We start from the raw sequence: 9427 nt of genomic DNA, 5'->3' as shown, positions 1-9427 counted from the left end.
AATCGATCTAGGGTTTAAGAAAAATTTTAACGCTTCGTTAAGCGGCGGAATTTTAAAATTTTCTTTTTAAGTAAAACTAGTTTTTACTAACCTAGACAAGAGCATGTACATGTAAATAAAAACTAATATGAGCTATTAAAGTTACTAACCTTTCTTGAAGCTTGAACCTTGTAGAAGCTTTTGGAAAGTTGCAACGCTCGTCTCCCCTCGCAGCACGTCTCTCTTTCTTTCCTCGGCACCTCGAGCAACCACGAAAGTTTCTATCACTAAATCACTCGAAAAGAAGGAATCAGTGAGTGGGCACTTTTAAACACTACGACTTGAGAACGAGTCTCGAAGTCGCAGAGCTAAACACTAGGTCGAGTGAGGACCTAGGTGCCAAGACAAGAAATAATCGAAAATAAACTAGAGAGAGAGAGAGAGAGGATTTTCGGCCAAAGTTCTAGAGAGAGAGTCTCTCAAATCTCTTAAACTTGGATGAATGAATTGTGAGGAAATGAGGCTCCTATTTATAGGAGAGGTCTCACCTTCAATAAGGTAGTTTCCTCTTCTATAGAATATCACATATTCATGAGCAAAATAACCCTTATTTCCCATTCCTCTTAGGCGCCCAAGGCAGCCTTCTAGAAGGCTAGGATTTGTTTCCTTTTTTGTTCCTTGGCTTGCCTTTTACTCTTATGGCCGAAATTCTATATGCATCCTTATGCAATTTGTTTCCACTTTTTCTTTTGGCAAGTATCTAAATACATTTATGCACAAAATAAATTCTCTCTCTTTGGGTATTTGGGCGCCTATGACTTCTAGAAAGACTTCTAGATTTTTCTTCATTTGTTCATAACAACATAAGAAAAGCCCATTAAGAATTTTCCATAAAATTCTCATGAAATGAAATTAATTCACGAGGCCCAATGATCAAGTCATGGCCGAGTGAAACATGTCATAAAATGACCTTGTCAAAAATTTATTGACATTCATTTCATCGTTTGTCTCAAAAGACAAAAATACCCTTTTCACTATTTTCGTTCTTGTTTTGACTTAGCTTCCAGTTTAACTATTCCTATCGATGTGATTCGTGACAGTGACCTCATGGACCCAAATGAACAAAGCTTTAGCTAAACACTTGGACTCAAAAGTTCACAAACCTTTTCCAAGTTTAGCTTAATGCCAACTGACTCCACTAAAGAGCTGACACTGAAAATCTCTCGGTTCAAATGAATTTATTTTCTACTCAAGAATTCGACCTAATTATGATGAGCGGATCAACTGAATATTATCTATGTTTACCCTTCATGAATGTCATCAGCTAGTCGGGATTTACTAAATTACCATTTTACCCTTCTAGCTGTTATTTCCTCAACTCCTTTGTCGCTTGTGAATAAGTTAGAAACAATGTATTGACGAGGAGCTAACAAGTCACATTGTTTCATCCAAAAGAGTCAGGACTCAATTTGGACACTGGCCAGTTCATTTATTCACACTCCAAGGAACAAAGCATGAGGTGACATACATTGCATTTAAGCAATCTTGTACATGAATTCCATATCTATGAGAACTTCACAAAGTTACTCATGACAGACTCACAACTTAGTACTTCACCAATAGGCCTTGTTCGGAATCACATAGTGAGTCCGAACTTTGACTTTCTCAAATGAGAATACTAAGGTGTGAAATGGCATGTCTCATTTCAGGATTAAGGTAAGCATGATGCAATTCATACATAGTGACTTCGAGACATAAGAGGTTAAATGGTTTGTTCTTATATTGTCTCTAGAAGTGCACTGGTCAATTCAGTATTGTTCTTATACCTAGAAGAACTATAGAGTCCCAAACTCTCAATGCCTCATAACCAGACATCATAGATTCTTCTAACAATCATACTGAGGTCAATAGTCCTTTGACCCTAAGATTGCGAATATATCGTTTTAAGCAAACTACGAAGAGTTTGTTCATGCAAATCTACATTTGTCTCTTCGTAAGTTGTTAAGTTTGTTTATGGACTAAAAGACTATGGTTTTATCATAAAGCTTCAAACAAAGAAAGAATGAATGAACGTTTCAACTTTATTAATGAATAGATAGGCAATTACAAGCAAGAGTCTTCATGAGACTTTATTACATCAAATGTACAAAATAAAGACTACAACTCTTCTTGTGGGCACCATTGACAACAAACTCCCACTTGACTCAAAGAAGATGTGTGTAGTCTTTCATGCCTAATCCCTCACGATGTTGGTCGAAGACCTTGTTCGCTAGGGCCTTGGTGAATGGATCTACCAGAGATCTACTTCACCTCCACGTCTCCGCGTTGCGCGATCTCTCGAATCAAATGGTATTTCCTCTCAATATGCTTTGAGTGCTTATGGCTTCTAGGTTCCTTTGAGTTAGCGACAGCCCCACTATTATCACAATAAAGGGTCATGGGCTCGTCGACGTTTGGAACAACTTCCAAATACCTAAGGAACTTTCTAAGCCATACAGCCTCTTTGGATGCTTCACAAGCAACCACATATTCTGCTTCCATTGTGGAGTCAGCAATGCAAGATTGCTTAATACTTCTCCACACAACAGCTCCACCATTAAGGATGAACACAGATCCTGAAGTGGATTTCCTGGAATCCTTATCCGCTTGAAAATCGGAGTCGGTATATCCCGTCATAGTCAGGTCAGTACCTGAGTATGTAAGCATCAAGTTCCTAGTTCTTCGAAGATACTTAAGAACATGCTTAACAGCAATCCAGTGCTCGGGTCCAGGGTTGGATTGGAAACGGCTAACTACGCCAACGGCGAAACAGATGTCAGGTCTAGTGCAAAGCATGGCATACATGAGACTTCCCACGGCAGAGGCGTAAGGAATCTTTCTCATGTCTGCAATCTCTTGTGCAGTCTTGGGAGACTGGTCCTTAGAGAGTGAAACTCCATGCCTAAAGGGTGTTTGACCCCTCTTGCAGTCTTGCATCGAGAAGCGATCCATCACCTTATCAATATAAGATGCTTGAGAGAGCGACAGGGTCCGGTTTTTCCTATCTCGAAAGATTTGGATTCCCAGAATGTACGCGGCTTCTCCTAGATCCTTCATATCGAATTGCTTTGCTAGCCAGACCTTAACCTCAGATAACTTACCCACGTCATTACCAATGAGTAGTATATCATCGACATATAGTACCAGAAAGACAACTTTGCCTTCGTGTATTAACTTGTAAACACAAGGCTCATCTATTGACTGTTCAAAGCCGAAGCTCTTTACAGTTTCATCGAATCTAATATTCCATGACCTAGATGCTTGCTTTAGTCCATAAATGGATTTAAGCAACTCACAAACCTTGGTCTCTTGACCTTTATCCACGAAACCGTCTGGTTGAGCCATGTAAATGCGCTCGTCAAGATTGCCATTCAGAAAGGCTGTCTTGACATCCATTTGCCAGATCTCATAGTCGAGAGCTGCAGCTATGGATAGGAGTATGCGGATGGATTTAAGCATCGCGACTGGCGAGAAGGTTTCTTCATAGTCAATCCCTTCTTATTGGGTATAACCCTTTGCCACAAGTCGTGCTTTGAACGTCTCGACGTTCCCATCAGGACCCCTTTTCTTCTTGTATATCCACTTACACCCTACGGGTTTAATCCCTTTAGGAAGGTCTACAAGTTTCCAGACTTTGTTGACATACATCGAGTGCATTTCAACTTTCATGGCGTCAAGCCAAAGGTTTGATTCAGAACAAGCCATCGCTTGGCTATAGGAAACAGGGTCATCCATGTCGGAGACGGCTACGAGAGAGTCTCCATAAGACATGTACCTGTCAGGCTTTTGAGTAGCCCTCCCACTACGTCGAAGTACTACTTGACGAGATTCTGATGAGTTAGGTTGTGTTTCAGTTGGGGTAAGAACAGTTCTTACAGACGAGGTAGAAGCTTCCTCACCCAACTTTTCTTCAAGCACAATTTTGCTTCTAGGTTTTGCATCCTTCATAAAGTCCTCCTCAAGGAAACGAGCATTCGTGCTAACGAAAGTCTTATCGTCCTCGGGACTATAGAAAGTAAAACCTTTGGTTTCCTTCGGATATCCTACAAACAGGCACAATTCTGACCTACTAGCCAACTTGCTAGTCTTTTGCCTCAGCACGTGTGCAGGGCAACCCCAAATTCGGATGCGGCCAAGATTCACTTTACGGCCAGTCCATCGTTCATAAGGAGTACCAGGAACCGTTTTGGACGGAACTTGGTTCAGAATGTAGGCGGCTGTTTCGAGGGCATATCCCCAAAAGGAAAGCGGGAGTGATGAGTAACTCATCATCGATCTAACCATCTCCATAAGAGTTCGGTTTCTTCTCTCTGACACTCCGTTTTGTTGAGGTGTGCCAGGTGCGGTAAGCTGAGAAGCGATACCTTCTTCTTTAAGAAAGTCATCGAACTCTCCAGACATATACTCACCACCTCGATCAGATCGAAGGGTTTTGATCACTTTGCCAGTTTGCTTTTCCACTAAAGCCCTAAAGACCTTAAATACGTTAAAGGTCTCGGATTTGTGTTTAAGCAAATAGACAAACCCATATCTTGAGTAATCATCAGTGAAGGTAACGAAGTATTCGTATCCTCCACGTGCCTGTTGGTTGAGCGGACCACATACATCAGAATGTATCAGTTCCAGCAACTCAGTGGCTCTTCGACCCTTATCGGAGAAAGGGCGCTTAGTCATTTTTCCTTCTATGCAGGATTCACAAGTAGGTAGTGAACCTATTGCAGAGGCTTGGAGTGGACCATCCCTCACAAGTCTCTTAATCCTATCTAGACTGATATGACCAAGTCTTAAGTGCCAGAGGTATGTTGATTTTGTTAGATCAGAGGATTCAGAAAGTTTGATCCTCTTTGGCTCCCTAATAAGATCGTCATCTATTTTGGTGTCTAAAAGAGAAGGTTTAGTGGGATAGATGTAGAAAAGAGCATTCTTCATACATGCATCAGTGACAAAAGAATTATCAGGAAACGAAAAACGAATTCCATTCTTAATGAACTTTAAACAATAATCTTGCTCTAGAAGACGAGCAACGGATATTAAGTTCTTCCCAAAGGTAGGAACAAAATAAACATTATTCAAGTTTAAAGTGCGGTCTTCAAAAGACGGCGTCACGGATCCCACAGCCTTCGCAGACACCAGGCTCCCATCACCCCATTTGAAACAGAACTCGCCTTCCTCTAAGCTTTTGGTTTTCTTGAAACCATTCAAGGAACAACAAATATGGTTAGTAGCAGCGGAGTCAAGAATCCACGTTGATACATTATCAGCTACTAAGCATGCTTCGGTAACTAGTACAATACTATGTTCCTTTGCTTTGAGATAGGCAGGACAGTTCTTTTTATTGGCTTAGTGAGGTCTCTTCTTAGTTCCAGAGGCGGAGGCTTTTTGCTCAGTAGCATGTGCCTCTCCTTGATTCCTCTTTCTCTTAGTGAGACCTACAGCAGTGTGAAGTTCCTTCATAAGCTTGGTAACAGTGTACTCTAGCTTGTTTATGGAGTAGTTCATCTTCGGAGGTATCAAGAGATGCGGGGAGAGTTTCTAAGATCATATCTATGATTTTCTTCCCATCAATCTCAGATCCTAGGATTTCCATTTTATTCAGAAAACTAATGATCAGTATCATGAAGTCTCCAACAGGAGTCCTAGCCTGCATATGACAGTTCATAAACTGTCGGACTGCTTGTAGCCTTGTTTGACGCCTTTGCCCTCCAAATATCTCAAGGAGATTGTAGAGCATTTCGGCGGCAGTCTCGATGTCACGATGTTGCTCTTTCAGCATATTGTTCATAGATGCCAAGATACAGCACCTCACAATCTCATCGGATCGAAGCCAGGCCGCTAAGGCGTCATTGTCCTCTTGAGTTGAATCATCATTCGACAGAGGAGGACACGGGGTGGTGAGTACCCATTTGTGCTTGTTAACGGTAGGTATTATGTCGAGGTTACGTTTCAAATCTATGTAGTTTTCGTTTTCGAGTTTGATCGAGGAAAGAAAGATTGAGAGATGTTTGCGGGACATAAAGCCTATTGAAGTTGAAACAAGTTTATGATTAGTCTTTGGTTTAGGATTTAAGTTTTATTAAGACTTTTGTAAAATCCAAAGGTGTTATAAACTAAACGATAATTTACTCCCTCAAGAGAAGGCCGCAAAAAATCTCCATTTATAAGTAAATGACACATCATTAATGCTAAGCCAAGATGTCAGTACATCATTTTGACTAGCCACCTTGTAAATTGGTTTGATCACTCATATCCTTTCGCAGAGCCTTAAGGAAGGATACTAGGGATTGAGCCTAAGTGTGCAACCAACCACTTAGTCCAAAAGATCAGCTTTGAAAAACAATCCCCCAAGGGGAGGCCTTGCCATCATTGCATCACTCTCGGACGTAGCTCATTGAGCAATGATCGAAGCAATAACGCCTTGGAGTACTCACATTTAAGTGAGGGTCGCAAGAGCGGCTCTTAGTCCCACGTTATTGCATCTTTCATTAGTGTTGGGGATCGTGGGTTACAAACAACAAGTATAACCCTCCCACTTAGTTTTTGGAGTTGGTTCATCGACTCTTATAAGTTCGGAAACAAATTTCCTAGTTAGAGAGCGACAGAGCGGATAACTAGAAGAGAATCCTAGATCGACATGTTCAGAGCAGTATTAGTGCATAAAGGCACAAGGTACATACTCGATCTTCTCCTATTTTCTATTTCGGGAAAGTGCGTGAGGGAAGTGTGAACTTCAACTCACTCGAACACTTGAAAGTTTGAGATTACACATCTTTTTATTTTTCGGCTTGTCTACAAGGAGACCTCCCACTCAAATTTTCAAGAGCATATAGATTTTGAACATATGTGATATAGATATAGTTTTGAAAACATTTTGAAACCTTATTTGATTTGGATGACAAAATATTTTCAAGTTTGAAAGTGAAAACGGTTTTTCAAAATTCAAACTAGTTTTGTAAAAATTCAATTTCAATTAATCTTTCAAAAATCAAAACTTTTAATCTTTACACATCATGTTTATAATCATATGAAAACCATTTTTGCTCAAGAAAATTTTCTCATTAGAGTTCTATAACTCATGGTAGTGGGGTTTGAAAATCCGGATTTCTAAAAAAACTGGAGTTTCAGACAGCCGCGCACCTCGGAGTAAAATCGCCATATCTGGCGGCTCCGATGTGCTTTTGAGCCGAAACCGGTGGCATTGGACAGAGGACAGAGAGAGCTTTAATTTGATTCAAGAATCATTAAATTTCGATTTCTGAGCAGAGAGTTATGCCGCTTTTAATGCGGATTTACATTCCAGCTCGAAGAAAAAGAAATAAATTAAAGCTTCGTCCTTTTAGGTGCGAAAAAGAATCGAGTGTAACGGAACGTTTTATGAAGGTTATTAAAGCTTTTATTTGTGTTTTATTAGCAAGGTAATAACATAGAATAAAAGAAATAATCAACATGCATAAAACGATTCAAGTAAATAAACGAAACTAGCAAGAAAACAAAACTAGTCACAAAATTTACTCGAAAATTCTCAAACCTTTAAAACACGTTTTTCAATATAAAAAATTAAAAACTTTTAGAACTGATTCTAATGTGTTTTAACATCATCCCAAACTCATAGAAAATCAACATGGTTTTTAATTTAAAGGCATGAGCAATAAATTAAAAAAAATCTAAGATTACAATTCTAACTTGTCACAAAATTAGTAAACTTTCGAAAACGATTTTCAAGCTCATAATTTTAAAACATGCACATGCATTCCTTTGACCATAGCTCTGATACCATTTGTTGGAATCGATCTAGGGTTTAAGAAAAAGTTTAACGCTTCGTTAAGCGGCGGAATTTTAAAATTTTCTTTTTAAGTAAAACTAGTTTTTACTAACCTAGACAAGAGCATGTACATGTAAATAAAAACTAATATGAGCTATTAAAGTTACTAACCTTTCTTGAAGCTTGAACCTTGTAGAAGCTTTTGGAAAGTTGCAACGCTCGTCTCCCCTCGCAGCACGTCTCTCTTTCTTTCCTCGGCACCTCGAGCAACCACGAAAGTTTCTATCACTAAATCACTCGAAAAGAAGGAATCAGTGAGTGGGCACTTTTAAACACTACGACTTGAGAACGAGTCTCGAAGTCGCAGAGCTAAACACTAGGTCGAGTGAGGACCTAGGTGCCAAGACAAGAAATAATCGAAAATAAACTAGAGAGAGAGAGAGAGAGGATTTTCGGCCAAAGTTCTAGAGAGAGAGTCTCTCAAATCTCTTAAACTTGGATGAATGAATTGTGAGGAAATGAGGCTCCTATTTATAGGAGAGGTCTCACCTTCAATAAGGTAGTTTCCTCTTCTATAGAATATCACATATTCATGAGCAAAATAACCCTTATTTCCCATTCCTCTTAGGCGCCCAAGGCAGCCTTCTAGAAGGCTAGGATTTGTTTCCTTTTTTGTTCCTTGGCTTGCCTTTTACTCTTATGGCCGAAATTCTATATGCATCCTTATGCAATTTGTTTCCACTTTTTCTTTTGGCAAGTATCTAAATACATTTATGCACAAAATAAATTCTCTCTCTTTGGGTATTTGGGCGCCTATGACTTCTAGAAAGACTTCTAGATTTTTCTTCATTTGTTCATAACAACATAAGAAAAGCCCATTAAGAATTTTCCATAAAATTCTCATGAAATGAAATTAATTCACGAGGCCCAATGATCAAGTCATGGCCGAGTGAAACATGTCATAAAATGACCTTGTCAAAAATTTATTGACATTCATTTCATCGTTTGTCTCAAAAGACAAAAATACCCTTTTCACTATTTTCGTTCTTGTTTTGACTTAGCTTCCAGTTTAACTATTCCTATCGATGTGATTCGTGACAGTGACCTCATGGACCCAAATGAACAAAGCTTTAGCTAAACACTTGGACTCAAAAGTTCACAAACCTTTTCCAAGTTTAGCTTAATGCCAACTGACTCCACTAAAGAGCTGACACTGAAAATCTCTCGGTTCAAATGAATTTATTTTCTACTCAAGAATTCGACCTAATTATGATGAGCGGATCAACTGAATATTATCTATGTTTACCCTTCATGAATGTCATCAGCTAGTCGGGATTTACTAAATTACCATTTTACCCTTCTAGCTGTTATTTCCTCAACTCCTTTGTCGCTTGTGAATAAGTTAGAAACAATGTATTGACGAGGAGCTAACAAGTCACATTGTTTCATCCAAAAGAGTCAGGACTCAATTTGGACACTGGCCAGTTCATTTATTCACACTCCAAGGAACAAAGCATGAGGTGACATACATTGCATTTCAGCAATCTTGTACATGAATTCCATATCTATGAGAACTTCACAAAGTTACTCATGACAGACTCACAACTTAGTACTTCACCAATAGGCCTTGTTCGGAATCACATAGTGAGT

Source organism: Urtica dioica, chromosome 3 (assembly GCF_054948205.1).
Source record: "Urtica dioica subsp. dioica isolate 48M chromosome 3, U.dioica_male_clone48M_v1_H2, whole genome shotgun sequence".
Classification (NCBI taxonomy): Eukaryota; Viridiplantae; Streptophyta; class Magnoliopsida; order Rosales; family Urticaceae; genus Urtica; species Urtica dioica.
This window is presented reverse-complemented; position numbering follows the sequence as displayed.